At 37.3% G+C, this 18,950-nt stretch overlaps 1 pseudogene; it reads right to left on the reverse strand.

The window, feature by feature from the left end:
- Positions 1-17,472: 17,472 nt before the first annotated feature.
- Positions 17,473-18,065, reverse strand: LOC122118049 (annotated as a pseudogene).
- Positions 18,066-18,950: the final 885 nt, after the last annotated feature.

Genomic DNA, 18,950 nt, shown 5'->3' on the forward strand with positions numbered 1-18,950 from the left:
GATTTTTTTCTAATTCCCACTCTGTCACAACTAAAACCTCTTCTTGTTTTGTCCTGAGCTACAGATGTATCAATATCCTGTCAGAGTGGACAGACCATATTTATTTGACCACAGAGGCCAACAAAGTCATATGATTACAACAAGAGAAAAAAATATACAACCTCCCATTAAGGACTTTGAGATCGTTTTTTCAAAATTGTTCTTATTTGGATGTAATTTTTTTTTAATCTATCTTGTATCCTTGAGGCAATTTTCAGAGTAGAAAACAGGTCTTGTCATCTTTTGTATAAAATGTTTGTTTTTCTACTTCCTGACCTACAAAAGTACCTAACAGACACAAGTAATTTTAAAGAAAATATAGATTGAATGTATTTAAAGGCATGTATTCAATATCTCAATAACAAATAGGACAAGTATTATTCAGCTAACATCACTGATCAGAAAGAACCATCTTGCTAACTTCCACAATGGATAAATGTTTTCAGAGACTGCAGAAGTATGAATGTCCTTCAGAGTAGAAAGGAAGCAGAAGTAGAATCTACTGACAGGTGGTAGCCTGAATCACAGTTAAGAATTGAAGTTAGGGGAAGTGGAAATGTGGCTCTAGGGGATAGAATTCTAGTCTTAAGTGGAAAAAGGTAAGAACTTGAGGCCCTGATGTCAAGCCCCACTACTGACACACAAACACCTACACACACACACACACACACACACACACACACACACACACACACAATATGAATTAGAAAAGAAATATAAAAAAAGTTCCTTCCTTTCCTTCTTTCCTTCCTTGCTTCCTTCCTGTTTGTCTTTCTTTCTTTCTTTCTTTCTTTCTTTCTTTCTTTCTTTCTTTCTTTCTTTCTTTCTTTCTTTCTTTCTTTCTTTCTCTCATCTCTCACTTTCTTTTTCTTTCTTTCCTTTTTCTTTCTTTCCTTCCTTCCTTCCTTCCCTCCTTCCTTCCTTCCCTCCTTCCTTCCTTCCTTCCTTCCTTTTTGTTTTGGTCCTGGGGCTTGAAATCAGGGCCTGGGCACTGTCCCTGAGCTTATTTTGCTCAAGGCTAGGCTCTACCACTTGAGCCACAGTGCCACTTCCAACTTTTTGTGAGTGATTTATTGGAGATAAGAGTTTCATAGAGTTCCTGCCCAGGCTGACTTTGAACCATGACACCATGATCTTCAGATCTCAGCCTCCAGAGAAGCTAGGATTATGGGCATGAGCCATCAATGGTTGGCTATATCTCTTTTATATTTTATTTTTAATTTATTTTTGTCGGTGGTGGGGCCTGAACTCTGGGCCTGGGTACTGTCCCTGAGCTCTTCAGCTCAAGGCTAGCACTTTACCACTTGAGCCACAACGCCACTTTCAGCTTTTTCTGCTTATGTGGTGCTGAGGAATGGAACCCAGGATCTCATGCATACAAGGCAAGCACTGTACCACTGAGCCACCTTCCCAGCCTATATCTCTTTTTTATAGTAATCTTTTCACTCAAAATAAAGTAAGAATCACAATAGAAATTCAAGACAATAATTACAATCATCTTTATTTATTTAGGGGCCAGTCCTAAAGATTGACCTCAGGGCCTTGTACTTGCTAGGCTTGTATAGTATCACTTGAGCCACACCTCCAGTCAAGCTTGCTTGCTTGCTTGATTGCTTGCTTGCTTGATTTTTGCCAGTCCTTTGTGCTGACCCTGAGCTTCTTTGGCTCAAGGCTAGACTCCACCACTTGAGCCACAGTGCCTCTGCAGGCTTTTTCTGAGTAGTTTATTGGCGATAAAAGTCTCACCATTTCTTGCCCAAGATTGCTTCGAACTGCTATCCTCAGATCTCAGCCTCCTGAGTAACTAGCATTACAGAATGAGGGGCTCAGCAGACCTTTTGTTAAAGAACAGGTCTAGCACATCTTTCTGTCCAGTTTTTCCCTAAATTTCGGTCCGTCTGATCTTAGCCTCCCTAAATAGCTGAGATTGCAGACACTAACCTACACACACACACACACACACACACACACACACACACACACACATTTCTGAAGCTCTGTTACTGCTAGTTATATAAACATAGGCAAGTTTTTAATTTCTCAGACTCAGCTTCCTTTCTTTTCAGTTAAAATGGAACTGAGTTTGTACATAGTCCATAGAAATTTGTGAAATGTAAAACAAGTTTACGAAAGAGAATTGCAGAGAATAATCACAGCATATAGTTACTTGGTAAATATTAGTATAAACCTTAAAAGTACATGCCACTGGTGGCTGCATTCCTCATACTTGATGGGAGAAGGAAGTGCAAGGCAGGAATTGTCCTTATAGGTTTCCTAACAGACATTTATATTGCTTCTTCTTGAATCCCTAGCATGTATAGAAGCTCATTACCACCATGTTATATATCTCTTTACTTGTCCTAACTGTGCTCCTCTATATAACAGAGAGAAAACTCCACTAACCTTCTTAGTATCTTTAAGACAGTTCTTGAAACTCCCTGAGTTTCACATTTGTTGAAATAAATCTTGTACACACTCCTATATAAAATGCTGTCCAGCAGGATGCATACAGATATGCATATACATTATGCATACAGATCTTTGGATATGTTTAGATTATAGCCTTCCTGAAGGTAGCTTTCAAACATTCTATCATACCTAATTGTGTTATAAAACATAGACAGTACTTACTGACAAGAAAAAGGAAAGTTAAAAGTTAACGAATAACTCCTCTTTTACCTTAAGAACTATGACAAATATACTTTTCAGCACAAATAGGAAATGGAATTGTGACTGGCAAAAATACTAGTTGACTTAACGGTATGACTTAACCTCTTGAATAGTATTGCCCTGTGTTCCTCAGGCAATGTCACAATCCCAAGTCCCATAACAGACCATCTATACAAATTTTTAGATGTCTACAATTACTTCCAGAAAAATAATTGTAAGCTTTTTCACCCAGCCTTTGTGTGTGTGTATGTGTGTGTGTGTGTGTGTGTGTGTGTGTGTGTGTGTGTGTGTGTGTGTGTGTGTTAGGCTTGAACTTAGGGCCTGGGTACTGTCCCTGAGCTTTTTCCTCTACACTAGCACACTACCACTTGAGCCACTCCACAACTTCTACCTATTTTGTGTGGTTAATTGGAGATATGAGTCTCTTGGATTTTCCTGCTTGGGCTGTTTTGAACCAAGATTCTCAATTCTAAACCTACTGAGTAGCTAGGATTATAGGTGCAAACCACAGATACCCTGCTATCACTCAGCCTTTTGAAGTTATGTGTATTATGACCATTAGAATTTTAGAAAATACCTTTCAGCCCATGAACTCCAGTGCAAGTGATACTGCTTGTCGTCTTGAGTGGAACCATGGAATTCCTCTTTGAAAATGCATTTTGCATAATGAGTTTAGCAAAATTCACATCATTTTATTCAATTCTTGGCTCAAGTCATTTTCTAATGCTTGTCATAGTGAGGAGTATTGCTCTTCATTTTGACAATGACCACACAACTTATGATGACTAGCTATGCATGGCCTTTGAGACAGAGCATAATAGAGATTATTAGTTTTTGGTCCATCAAAATATACTTGACCTTTTAGACACAAAGCAATCTTGCAAGCATGGTCAAATCATTAAGAACAGCCCAGCTTCATCACCATTGGATTCATTCTTAAGAAATCTGTGAAGATTCTCATTCTTGTATTTTGACAGTGTCAGAGATCTTCCCTCTAGAAACACCAATAAGTCAACTTCCAATACAGAATAGGTAGATTCACAGATGCATCTCAAGTCTCATACTGACTCTATTACAGCATCAAATTCAGGGCTCTTGTGCATTCATTCTTTACAAGAGAGCCATGTCCTTAACCCTTTCATGCTGTAATTATATTTTTGGAGTAGGGTCATGCACTTATATCTGAGCCATCCAAAGGCCACCATAATCCTATTCATGCTTCTAGGTAGCAAGGAGTACTAGATTGTGCCACCACACCCAGTTGAGATGAAATCTTGCTAACTTTCTGCCTGGGCAGGTCTAAGATTAGCAGTCCTCCTGATCTCTATTTTCTAAGCAACTGGAACTAGCATCCAGCCCTATTTTTTTCTTTTTTTACATCATAGAAAGAAGTGTCTAAAATGGTTTGTTTCTATTATTCAGACTCAACACTGAGAAAAATTTGAGAAGAATCCTAGAGAAATCCATGAACAAATCTTATGTTTTGAAGATTTCTATCCTTAAGAGTTAGGCTTAACATTCTCATTTCTATTTGGATGAACCTCCCTATCTCTATCATAACCTTGGTATAGAACTACTTGTCTTACATGATCTCCAAACTGGTACACTGCTATTCAAGTCAGGTAAAATAACAGATATAACATAGAACAGCCTTGAACTCCCATGGATATCTCTGATGATATAATGTTTCATGTTTCCCATGAAAGTCAAGGGTGGTAGGGGTGGGTGTGGTAGCAATAATGGTTAAAGTCATGGCTCTAACAAGACATAATAATTTCCTCTGGGAATAAGGGAGAGAGAGAGCCTGAAATTTAGCCCTTTAATGTAAAATTGTGAGTTCTCTATCTTATCAGTTCTCTGCTCTGGAGACAGTAGGCCAGAACCTGGAGACTGAGAAGGCAAAAAAGTTTATTTTGAAAAACAATTCCCAGAAGTATTCACCCTAATTTAATCATTCTCATATTTGTTTCCTTTTGATTATTGAAAAGGAGAATGTAGAATAGACTTAAAAGCTACAAATATATTTCTAATGAAGATAAAATAGCTATGTGATGACTTAAAAAGAAATAACCAAGCAGTGAAATCCAACAATGTTGAATCATTCCGTCATACTCTGGCTGGAGAGCCTGTTAAGGATGAAGTTATTTTTCATGGAACTCTTAGTCTCTGTTGACCTAGTGACATTTTCCTTGGTGACACATGTAAATAGATCACTTGAGAATTTACTTCACAATGAGATTTGAAGTTCTCATAATGGGTTTATGGCCCTTAGTTCGGGAGCAGTACTGACCCCTGAGAAGCTTGCTAGTAAACGTGACTAAAGGATTTCAGGTGTATGACTTCTGTTGCTCTTCATGGAAAAGACAAAAACTTTCTTCCTAGTTATTTTGGCCACAGGTTGTCTCTCATGTAAGGATCTGTCAAACAATCTTGGGGAAGAAATGAACTTTAGGATAGGTAGCAAGCCAATGATAATTGTTATTTGGCTGCAGAAAATTTTGGCACTTTTCAGTTAATAGTTGTTTAAGATTCTAAAAACACTCCCATAGTCAATTTCAGAGGAGGTATTTTGAGAATCTATACGAGTGGTAATCTTCATGTGACAATTTGTCCTCGGTTGATAATTTCAACTTCTCTCGCTCTTATTATTGTCTTTCTCTCTCTTTCTCTCTCCTCTCTGTCTCTCTCTCTCTCTCTCTCTCTCTCTCTCTCTCTCTCTTCTCTCTCTCTCTCACACACACACACACTACACAAAGCACTGTAGGTTTTTACTTGAGTTTACTACTAGAACATAACTAGATGGTATCATCTTAAGAGAGAGTTCATATCCTTTGTAACTCCAGCAAAGTGACACCAATAATAGAATCTCATGGCATAAAACAATCTGCCCATTGAAAAGCACAGGTAGAGAAGTGAGGAGAAATTTCACTTGCAGCAGTCATTGAAAGAAATCAAGGTGTCAGAATGTAAAATATGAAGGTCAAATTTATAGTTACTACATTGGGTAAGGAGATACTGACCCAGAGATTTCAAGCAAAAAAAGAGTCTTTGTTATAAGCAGATAGAGTGTAGACCAAGGGTCCATTCAAGGCAGGAGATATTCAGAAATGTAGGCAAAAAAGCATGATTTGTGTCAGGAAGCAACCACAATGACTATAAAGAATTAGATCTTTCAAAGGGGTCACATTGACCAAGGTGCACTGTACTCATAAACTGACATGTTTAATTGAAACACCTTTGAACAACCACTTAAAAATGAAAAAAAAAAAAAAAAACCCGGGCACTGGTAGCTCATGCTTATAATCCTAGCTACTCAGGAAGTTGAGATCTGAGGATAACGGTTCAAAGGCAGCCAGGGCAGGAAAGTTTGTGAGACTCTTATCTTCAACTAACCACCACAAAACCAGAAATGGTGCTATGGTTCAAAGTGGTAGAATGCTAGCCTTGAGCAAAAGAGCTCAGAAACAGCATTCAGGCCCCGAGTTCAAGCCCTATGACTGGCAAAAAAAAAAAAAAAAAAGGAAAAGAAAATGGAATTTTAAAATTGAGCTGGCACTAAATGAGTAGCTATAGAGCCAGCCAAGTAAGAGTACAAGGCCCTGAGTGTTCAAGCCCCAGAAAAATCACAAAAACAAAAACATTAAAAACAAAAACAATAGCTACAATGAAAACACCTCATGGGATGGCTATTTAAAATGTATGCACTCAAGGTAAGAGATGTGATTTGTAAAAATTGGAGATCAGCCATTAAACACTGGCAAGGAACTTATATCACAAAACTATAAGACATGCTTGTCAAATAACATTTCTGAAGCATTTACATGAAGCCCTCCAGTGCAGAGGCTGTACTGGGAATGGGGAAGTTAGGCAGTCTTGTTTCAGAGGCCCCTGGCTAAGACTTTTATTCCCTTACAAAACAATGACTCCTCCACTTTTAGTTATTTCCCAAAGCATCTTATGCTGCTCTGAGTCTTCATAAGCGTATTTATGAATAAGTACTTAATGAAGTATTGAGTATAATAAAATCATTATTCTTTCAAAAACAAGAATTAGATCTTTCTCTCAAATATGTCTACAGTGTCTAAACAGCCTGACAGTGGGTGGTGCCCTTACACCTCAGAGAATGAAACTTGAGTTTAAATCCCTTCTGCCTAAGGCCAAAGTCAATATTAAATCGAGGAACGGGGCTAAGGCTGAGTTTCCAGTTGAGACATCATGGGTCACAGGCATAAGAAGAAAAAAAGAATGTTTTGAAATGAAATAAGGGTGGAGAAACTACTTCTTACTTTCATGATTGCTCATTTGTATTTACTATTTAATGGGATAATTAGCTATTTGCCTCCCAACACTTCGTCATTTTATTTGATTCTTAAACATTTTTATTTCAGATATTTTGGGGGACGATTTATTTAAGGTAAGTTTCCCACTTCCATCTATTGTAGAATTTCTTTAGTTTAAACTATAAGCAACTGTCATCATCTATTCACTTTCAGCCTACACAATCACCATTTAATCTGAATATGTATATCATAACCAAACTTGGGGATACCCAGGATTCATCTCTGACTTCCTGTTTTCATGTCATTATATACTGTTGGCAATTAAAGTACCTGATTGGTTTTTTGATGTTTTCTCTCCTTCCCTGAACTTCACTGTACTTGCTCATGTTCAGGTTCTCCTCACTTGACAAATTTTGCTACAATAGACATTTACTAGTCTTCTTATATTTCAGCCGATCCAGGTATGGACTAAATTGAGCCTCCTGGTTTATGAAATAAGAGTTTTCTAGAACAAAGACAAGCTTATTTTGTTCCCATATTACCTACAGGCTAAAACAAAGTTGAATAGTGGGAACAAGGCAAATCGCCTAAATATTGCAAAATATTTTCTACCAGGCTCTTAACAGAAAAAGTCCCCCCCCCACCAAAAAAAAGGGGGGGAAAAAGAAAAAGTTTCCCAAACTCTGCCCCTGTCTTGAGGATGTTTGTTTTTTTTGGGGGGGGGGGTGGGGAAGGGTCCGGTTGTGGGGCTTGAACTCTGGGTCTGGGCGCTGTCCCTCAGCTCTTCAGCTCAAGGCTAGTGCTCTACCACTTGAGCCATAGTGCCACTTCCGGCTTTTTGCTTTCTGCTTATGTGGTTCTGAGGAATCGAACCTAGGGCCTCAGGCATGCAAGGCAAGCGCTCTACCACTGAGCCACTTTCCCAGCCCCTTGAGGGTGGGTTTTCTAAAACATAAATCTGAATGAGACTTTTTTTCCTGCTTAAAACAGTGACTCTCAGTGTTTTCAAGATTCTAGGTACTGTGAGTTATTTGAGGCCCATGATATTTCCAGTTTTGTGTTTTCGTATATATAATTCCAACTGTCCTTCTCATACAACCAATTTTAAAAGTCACTTCCATCATTTAAGAGCCTTCCTAAATATACCATGTGGACTTAATCAGTGTAGGAAGAGCCAGAACACATAGTTTCTCACAAAGTAACTTAAATACCTTCTAATAATCCATTAGTTGTTATTTTACTTAACATGCCAGTGAATCTATTCGTTTTCATAATTACAGTTTTTCTTCAATTTTCTAGAAAAAAATGATAACTTCCAAACTATTATTAATATATTTAAGACAAATCTAGAACTGTTAAAAAAAAGTTTGGAAAGTTTTTAAAAATTCAAAGAAATATTTAAAGAAAAATATCATGTGACCTTGAAAGAAAGACACGAAGTGTCTCAAGTTGACAACATTGCTGTAATGGGAACCGCTAAAGGCTTACATACAAGAAACTAGCCGAATGTAGTATGTTCATGGACAGATATACCATGAAGTGAAACACTGGAGCAGCAGAATGTACAGTGTTACATAATGCCCGTGAACTTTCCTACCTGTCTGTAGACAAATCTTGTTAGTATTTAAGACCATTTATGAGCGTCTTACTGCAACCCTGGTAGTATTGAGAGAAGCAAAGTGGAGAAATAGGCGGAAGATTTAACTCTGGCAGGTCCTTCTCTTACTACTCAAGAATCTTAATGCTCAGATGATTGGAATACAGCTTATACAAGAGCAGGACTGCACAGCGTGTTCTGTGACAAACACTACAGTTACAAGTTGACTTTGAAGAACTGAAACCAATGCAGAGGCAACTTGACAGTGGTGACAGTACTTACTAGTGGTTTTAAGCATTTTATTACTCCATGGTTCCCTTCACTTCTAACAAGTTGGAGAGAGGAATTACATGGCCAAAGATCTGAGCTACAAAGCCACAGGTCCTACACAAAATAACAATCACAACGTATCTGGATGCTGGATGTAACATAACATGACTTATTAGTTGATTTTGTTTTTGTATATTTGTAACAAATATACAAAAAATTCTTCCAGACTGGAAGAATTACTTGAACTTGTGGAAATTATATCTGCATCTACCTCCTAAGTACTGGGATTTTAAATATATGCCATAACACTCAAAGTGTAACATACTTAGGCTAATGTAGCTTTTTTTTTGTTTTAAAAAAAAATTCTAATTTTTTTCTCTTTGCTAAAACTAAAACACTCAAACAGTTAACCTAGCAACCATTAAGAGATTACTATAGGCTTGGGCCTGTGGCTCATGAATATAATCCCAATTACTTGCAAGGAAGAGATCAGAATTATGATGCCACTATAAACTAAAGTCAGCAAGACCACATCTCAAAAAAAGGTAGATATTCTGGTATGTGCTTGTAATCCCAGCTACAAGGGAGGTGTAGGTAGAAGAAAATTGTGATCTTAGGCCAGCACAGTCAAAAATAAAAATCCGAGACCCTATATCATAAAGTAACTAGAGGAGAGGGGAAGAGAGGGAAGGAAGGGGGGGGGAGAGAGAGAGAGAGAGAGAGAGAGAGAGAGAGAGAGAGAGAGAGAGAGAGAGAGAGAGAGAGAGAGAGAAATAGAGACTGTGTTTCTTAAGGTAGAAGGTCTGACCTGTGAGTTCTGTTTTAGGTCATTTCATGCAATCATTATGTAAAGAAGTTTGCACAGGAGAGACACATATGTTCCATCAGGTCCAGCCCATTGTGTGCTTCTAATAATGTCACATACCCTAATTCCTGCGCGTACTGCTATGCCAACATGTAAGTGAAAACATGCAATCTAAACAACAACCCTCTGGAAAGTCTACTGTTGTATCCATGTGATAATAACTGATTATTATTATTATAGAAAATATGAATTCAAGACATGATTCTATAATTAAATTTTTTTTCATTTCTTCCTGTTGCCACATTTTAAGTTCCATGAAGTTAGAAGGTAGGTGGTAACTAATGTATCCCCATTATATGAGTACCTGCATCAATTATACCTCTAATCAGATGGTTCTTGGATTGCATAAATGCATTATCAGTGCATTCATAAGCTTGAAATACTCTATTTTAAAAATTGTGATAACTTAGCTGGGTGCCAGTAGCTCACACCTGTAATCCTAGCTACTCAGGAGGCTGAGATCTGAGGATCACAGTTCAAAGCCAGCCCAGGTAGGAAAGTCTGTGAGACTCTTTATCTCCAATAAACCCCCAGAAAACCAAAAGTGGTGCTGTGGCTCAACTGGTAGAGCGCTCGGCTTGAGTTGAAGAGCAGAGAGACAGGGCCCAGGCCAGTTCAAGCCCCACAACTGACCCAAAAAAAGAAAATTGTGGTAACTTGTTTTTTCTAAATCTCATACGATGGAAAGTGTGGAAAAGCTAACCCTACAGGGCAGGTGCATGTTATTATCCATCTATATAGGTATGAAGTATATCTCATGTTTATGATTTGCAGTTCTATAATGACTAACAGTAAGTATTGTTCACAGTTCTTAATAGTCATTTATATATCTTCTTTGGAGAAACATTTATTCAAATTCTTTGCTTACCTTCTAGTTAGATCATTGTTTTTTATTTTATTATTTATTATTGTTATTGTAAAGCAATGTACAGAAGGGTTACAGTTACATAAGTCAGGTATGAGCACATTTCTTTTTGAACACTGTGACCCCTTTGCTCACTTTCTCCCAATTTTATCCTTCTGTGCCCACTCTCACAAGTTGTATAGTTCAGAATATCTAGTATCACTGCTGCATTTGTTTACTCTTTGTTCTACCATTTCTGTGCTCCATTCTTACCCTTCCCTAAAGAGATAAACTTACAAACAAAACAAAAGATATAGAAAACAAGAACAGCAACAAAGGAGGAAAAAAAACTCATTTCTTGGAGTTAATTTTGATAAATATCACTTGATAAGTCATATGAACATAGTTATTAAGCCTTTGTGATCCTCTCCTAAGAATATCCTCCTTTGGTCTACTGTGTGAATGTCTAGAGACTTGTTAATTTTTCATGTCCAAGTGTATTTTTTGTCTTTTATTATCCAATGTGTTTACTTGTGGATTTATAGGCACATTCTAGTTATGATAAATGACGGAAACTATGCAACCTTCATTTCTTTGGATCTGGCTTACTTAATAAATGACCCAAACAGAAAAAAACAATCCTTAGCAGGAAAAACAGTGTAGGAGGAATAACAATACCAAACTTTAAACTCTATTACAAAGCTATAGTAATAAAATTAGCTTGGTACTGGCCCATGAATAGGCCTGAGGACCACTGGAACAGAATAGAAACGAACCTCAGACCTATAGCCACCTAATATTTGATAAGGGAGCCAAAAACACATGTTTAAGAAAGACACCCTCTTCAACAAATGGTGCTGGCAAAATTGGCTATCCACATGTAGAAAACCATGTACCAGAATGAATTCTAAATGGATTAAAGACCTCAGTGTAAGGCCAGGTCCTATGAAGATACTACAGGAAGGGATGGGGAAACACTAGGGCTCCTAAAATCCAGAGTCACAACAAATCAAAGACAGACTGGATAAATGAGAAACTCCTCAGAATAAAGAGTTGCTGCATAGCAAAGGACATAAATAATAAAATAAATAGACCACTGAATGGAGGAAAATTTTTACTAGCTATATATCAGGCCTCATATCTAAAATATATTTATATCATTCTTTTTTTTAATTGGTCATGGGTCTTGAACTCACAGCCTAGGAGGTGTCCCTGAGCTTTTCTGCTCAAGACTAGTGTTCTTCCACTTTATGCTATAGCTCCACTTCCAGATCACTCTCTTTAGTGTTGTAAAAATTCTTTCTTCTGTATACAAATTCTTGTGTGTGTGTGTGTGTGTGTGTGTGTGTGTGTGTGTGTGCCAATTAAGGAGTTTGAACTCAGGACCTGGGTACAGTCCCTGAACACCCCCCCCACACACACCTTATTTTTCATATATATATATATATATATATATATATATATGTATGTATATAAAGATACTGTACAGAGAGGTTATAGTTATATGGGTAGGGTAATTAGTACATTTCCTATTGAGCATTTTTACTCCTCTTTGTTTTTCCCCTACCATCCCTTCCCTCCTCCCCCCAACTCCTCCCATCCCCCATGTTGTAAAGTTCGTTTTCAACACAGTGTCCTGTACATCTCATTGTTACAGTGGGTCAACATGTATCCTTTCAGCATTTTGTTATTTCTCTTCCCCTCCCCAAATTAGACAAATGTATATACAAGATGCAGGGCACCAGAACCAAATACAGTGAAAACAGGTGTTATACCATGGGGGAAGAACATAAAAAAGAAACAAAAAAATACATAGTACATTATAAGTACATTAAAAACAACAGCAAGAAAGAAAAATCCACTTGTGTCCCTATCCTGGGGTTTTCTTTTGCTCAAGGCTAGCACTCTACCACTTGAACCATGCTCTGCTTCCTTAGATACAAATTCCTTATGTTACTTTTCAAATATGCCCATGATATAGTTTGTCTTCATATTTTATCACTGATGTCCTTAGAAGCAAAGCAGATTCTTTTGGTGTTATATTTAAGAAACTATTGCTTATCCTAAGGCCATGAAGATTTACTTACGTTTTATTCTAAGTTTCAGCTCTTTTTTGGGGGGGGTGGGTCCGGTTGTGGGGCCTGAACTCTGGGCCTGGGCGCTGTCCCTCAGCTCTTCAGCTCAAGGCTTCAGCTCTTTTTTTTTTTTAATAAGATTTTTATTGTGAAAATACTGTACAGAGGGGTTACAGTTACATGAGCAAGGTAATGAGTACATTTCTTATCAAGCATTGTTGCCTACTCCTGTTTTTCCCCTACCATACCTTCCCTCCAATCTCCACAACTACAATCCACCCCCCACACACACCTAAATTGTAAAGTTCGTTGTACATATCATTGTTGTAATGGGTCAGCTTGTATCCTATTTAAACAATTTGTTCCTTCCCTTCCCCTCCCCAAATTATACCAACATCAAATACAGTGAAAACACTGTTTAAATATACCGTGGGGAAGGGACATCCAAAGCAACAGAAACATCACATGGTACCTTATAAATATGTTAGGAACAATAGCAAGAAAGGAAAAACCACTTGTGTCCTTATCTTGGGGTTCATTTTGCTTAACAGCATCTATCTGACGTTTTCTGCTTGTCTCATACATATACTAGTTAGTGTAAATAAAGGAAACCATGGGACCTATGTTTCTTTGGGCCTGGCTTACTTAATATAATTTTTTCCAAGTCTTTCCATTTCCTAACAAATGGGGCAATGTCATTCTTTCTGATTTTCTTGATCCATTCATCTACTGAGGGGCATCTAGGTTGGTTCATATCTTAGCTATGGTAAATAATGCTGCAATAAACATAGTTGTGCTGGTAGTTTTAGTATGGTCTTGTTTGTGATCATTCGGGTAAATGCCCAAAAGTGGGATTGGTGGGTCATAGGGGAGCTCTATGTGGAGTCTTTTGAGGAACCTCCATACTACTTTCCAAAGTGGTTGAACAAGTTTACACTCCCACCAACAATGCAGTAAGGTTCCCTTCTGTCCACATCCCCTCCAGCATCTGTTGTTATCAGAGTTCTTGATTATAGCCATTCTAACTGGCTGAAGTGGTATCTCAATGTTGTTTTGACTTGCATTTCTTTTATGGCTAAGTTTCAGCTCTTATATCTTGATCTTTGGTTCATTTCCTTCATGTTGCTATATCAATAGCATAAGGTAGCAGATCCAAAGTCATTGTTTCTGTATCTTAGATATATTCTCAATTCCACTCAATCATCTTAGCATTTTTATTGACACTCAGTTGACTATAAATAAAGGCCAAATTCTGAACTGTCAATTTCATTCATCTATATGACTGTCTTTACACCAATACCATATTGTCTTTATTACTATAGTTTTAAATGTAGTTATTTACTTATAGTATTTACTGTACTTTATCATACTCATTATTATAGTTTAAATTTTGAAATAAGGAATTATGTTTTCTTTAACTTTGCTCCTATCTTTAGGAAATGTCAAGGGTATTTTCACAGAATAATGTACAGATTTGCTTAATATAATACCTTATGAGTAAAATAGTAGGGAAAAAATTAAGTAGGTAATTGGTTTCAATAATTTGTAAGACATTTACTATTAATATTTTCTGGAGAACATTAATAAAATGAAATTTGGCTATTGGTTATGATACTTCTACAACTACCAGTGGCTCTAATGCCCTCTAACTTTACTGAGAAGAAATCCATTGTCTCCTAAGGTTTCCACTTCCCAGTGTGACAATAATGAGATTAGATGTAAGTTCTCCTTTTACATAGTAGCTTTGCAACCTATATATCATTGGCCCATAGCACTCCCGAAGTCTGTACACAACTAAACATCTTATTTCAATCCCAGACTCACTGAGAGATCCGATCTCAACAGTGGGGTCTTTACTGAGCATGTGTGAGGCCCTGGGTTTGAGCATCAAAAAATTCTTACATTTTTCCATTTATTACATGAGTGTCGATGTGTGTCCTATGAATTCTAGATACTGCTAGGTGTAAAAGAGGAAATACCCACACAAACACACACATATAGCAAGATACTATTAATTCAAATAATGATCATACACATACTACTTTTTATATGTTTATTGTAAAGAAAACTGTACAGAGTGGTTTCAGTTACATGAGTAAGGTAACTAGCATTGTTAACCCTCCTTTGTTTTTCCCCTTCCCTCATCACCTCTCCAAATCCACTCCACCAAGTTGTAAAGTTCGTTTTCAACATAGTGTCTTATACATCTCTTATTATAAAGGTGATGTACAGAGGGGTTACAGTTATATAAATCAAGTAATGAGTACATTTCTTTTTGAACAGTGTCACTCCTTCCCTCATTTTCTCCCAGTTTTTTCCCTCCCGACCCCCCTACGCCCAAGTTGTATAGTTCATTTCCAAGGTAGTGTCTAGTAAGTATAGTTCACCCTTTATCCAACAGTATTTTTAGAAAGCATTGTCTCTAACAATGCTCTTAACAGATCCACCCATACTGCATTGTAGGCACAAAAGAGTTATTCTCATGTAGATAAAGGTAACTTTATCTTTAAATAGTAACTTTAAATAGTACATGTTAATAAAATATAAGTAGTATATCATTTCAAGTAGTTCTTATGTGCTGAAGACACGTCTCAAGTCCTAGGAGACTTGACAACAAGCACAAAGCCCCTAATCTGAAGCCCAATCAGCTAGCCACCAGTGTGGCTAGTTTTCAAATGGACCTTTTATGAGATATGCAAACACAAGTCCACTGACTATAATTTAGTATAAAGTGTGGTAATTTGGTTGCTATTCTTATTATTCTTCTATTGAACATAAGTACTTTTCATTAGTTTTCTATACTACCATGTTTGTCTTGTTCTTGATCATTAATTGTGTTTATATCCTTCCTGGTTACAGCTAATAGACCATTTTCACAATCAGACTCAAAGAACTTTCTCTTCAGTGGGTATTCAAAATTACAGTCATTTTAAAGATACAGTAATTCTGACTCCGAATAGTGAATTTTTTACCAGGATGCCTCAGCAAGAAATTGCTTTCTCTTCCATCAACTCCATAGCATATGGTTTTACATGTCTGCTACACACTCTTACACACAGTTACCATGACTACAAAATAACAGCCAATATTCCACAGTGCAAGAAAATAATGAGTTGAAAGATAAATCTTGGTAGCTGTTGGCTATTTGTAAGTCAGGAATTCACAAATAAAGGCCTTCCTTCTCTTGAAATTGCTACTGTAATACATCTAGGCTAAGAAGAAGAAAGGTTCTATTTCTATAAATGGTTTCTAAATATTTGTTAATTTCTCTTAGAGCTTTGAATCTCACTCTTAAAATGCAATACCATGGAAAATGCCAGATGATTGAATCTTGAATATGGCCTGTTTATTCTTCATCGTGAGTGAAGTCATTTGAATTATGCATCATCTTTCCCTCAAAAAGAATTCATTATATTGCCTTATTTTTAAATCAATAAATGTTATCTCATATAAAGCTTCTCTTTGCCTTGAGACATACATAATGAGCTGTATAAGAACTTAGCTTGAGTCTAGAAATGCAAAGCTGAATAGAAAGTAATCCTTGGGTATGAGCAACTTCAGCTTAAAAAGTGAATTCGACAATTCAGTCATTTATTCAGTAAATATTATTTAAGTTCTTATGGGTTTTAGAAACTTGGCTAGACTATTAGACTTCCGTGATAATCAACCAGGTTTATGCACTTATTGAGTTTACAATCTAGAGAGGAAGTCAGAAAACAAATGATTATTAAGCAACATAATAAGCTGTGAGAAAGAAAAAAATAAACTGTGAGAAAGAAAACAATAACCCATGACATCTACCAGCTTGACACATGAGTCTCCTACTTACATAAGGGCTTTAATGTCCCTTTGAAATAATTTTATAGAACATTTACACCTGACAAAGCTACTTAGAGATGATGATAAATCATAACAAAAACAAAGTACTCCATAATCATGTCTGAAGATAGACCATGAATAAACATTACCCTAGCCACAGAATACCAAACATCCCTTATCTAAGACAAATAAGTGACTGCTGTTTCTTCAACAACGTTAGATTACTTCTAAATAAGATTTTTATTTATTTATTTATTTTTTGCAGTTGTGGGGCTTGAACTCTGGGCCTGGGCGCTGTCCCTCAGCTCTTCAGCTCAAGGTGAGCGCTCTATCACTTGAGCTACAGCATCACTTCCTTAAATAAGATTTTTAAAAGATACCCAATTACCGGATCATTTCTACTTTGTGCAGGGATCCAACCCAAAGTAACATCTCTCTTCTTTAAACTTTCCTTGAAATGTGCCACATAATTCCAAATTCTACCACCAGTGCCCTCCAACTGACATGTCCTATGGCTCTCAGTGTGTACCCTTCCAGTTATAATGAACAGCAAATCCAACTTCAATTAAAGTCACGTGTTTCTAGTGGTGTCTGGATGCAGGACACAACAAATACAACACTTGAAAGCAGCAATCTAGTATTCCTGTTGCTCAAGCCTTTTTCTTTTTTTGTCACTTTTGTCTCCTTGGGCATTTACAGAGGCCAAAATAATATGAAAATAGACTGGGGCTCACTGAAAGCAAGGGATAGGCAATATTTTATTAATTTATTATTCATTCATTGGCTTATATGCTGCCTTACTCCAAACACAATTTTAAGGTGTCTGATATGCAGTGATACGAAGTAGAGAGCAGCAACCTGAAAACTAACAAAGATGACACCCTGGGCCAAAGAAACATGACACTGGAATTCTAGGTCAGATTGTGGACACCCCAAATGATACTGGTACTTGGCAGAGACCTCTTCCCCCACAGCAGAGGTTCATTCTTCCCTCTCTAAAAACCAAGGGAGTGTCAATCACCTCTTATCAGATCTCCTGTCATGGTAAGCATTGTCTTCTCTGCTGAACATGCTCCATCCATATCCCCATTCTCAATGCCCATCTCTTCCTCTTGAAAAGCTGAATGGTTTATTCCCCTACCCTCTCCCACCCTCAGCCTTGAAGAATTTAAGAATCTAGCTAAATTACCATGCAGTGTTTCTATGGCTAGTGCTTCATCAGTCACCACTGCTCTGCTACATTGTTTGCTAATGGATCACCTGTATTAGGATCACTTTACAAAGCCTAGATTCATAATTGAACTGTGCAGATCTGCATTGCTGGAGATGATTTATCTTTCAAAATATCTAAACATACTCTTCCAACTTCTCTACATTAGGAAGATAATTTTTGGCCTGAAACATACTTTAGGTGTTGCCATTGTATATTCTGGAAGCAATATTTCAAACTTAAAAGCCTTTTCTCAAAAGGAGTACAAGGGGTACTAGCAATGACTCCATGAGAACAACAAGCAATGCTTTCATCTGAGTCAGCTTTGATGCCAGGAATGGGTGTTACCAGCAAACAGTGGATTTCCTTAATGATCCTTCAAGGCAGCCTGACCATGTTGTCAAATCCCAAGTTCAGCCTCTGTTCTAGTTTCCAGCTCAGCTTACCTCACTCGGCCTAATAATTTTCAAGTGAAGCAATGACATTCATTATATTTAAAGTAGGTAGAGGACTTGAGTTTTACTTGTCCCAATATCTAGAGGGTACTACTGACAGACTATACTTTGTCATTAGTGACAAAGGCCCTGCAGTGCCTTGGACAATCCTGTTTCAGAAAGAACTGATGATCTGTTCAATGGGTCACTAGTGTTCCTATTATATTCATTGCTCCTGTTGCTTCCCATGTCCCCATTAGAGTCGGGAATCAATGAACTTCACTGAGCATCATGTGGCCTCAAAATCTCAACATACAAATCCAAGCATACTTTGTTATATTTAGCAAGAAAGAGAATGCCTATTTGCCATTTCTGCCCTTATCTTTTTCCTTCTTAAGACTACCAAAGGGAGGGCAGTGCTTCCAGGCCCAACCAGATGAAAGGCAATACCTTATATAAAAGTGGGGGAGGTAAGGTATGACTCAGCAGTAGAATGACTGGCAAGTAATAATACCTGAGTTCAAAGCCTCTACCACACACACACACACACACACACACACACACACACACACACACAGGAAGAAAGGAAGGAAAGAAGGAAGGAAGGAAGGAAAGGAGGGAAGAGAAAGAAAAAGAAAAGACTGGAGGTATTTCTTATTTTTTAAATAATATTTTTATTATATTTAGATAGTTATCCAAAGGGTTACCATTCAACAAATCAGTTTATAAGTACAATGTATCTTGATCTATAGCTCACCCTTTCATTATTCTCCCTCATTCTTCCAGAATCATTGAACTTTATATGGTATCTCCCTTAAATGCTATCTTAAATGTCCCCTTCCCCATG

Source organism: Dipodomys spectabilis, unplaced genomic scaffold (assembly GCF_019054845.1).
Source record: "Dipodomys spectabilis isolate Male_0828 unplaced genomic scaffold, ASM1905484v1 ptg000147l, whole genome shotgun sequence".
In the NCBI taxonomy this organism is placed as follows: Eukaryota; Metazoa; Chordata; class Mammalia; order Rodentia; family Heteromyidae; genus Dipodomys; species Dipodomys spectabilis.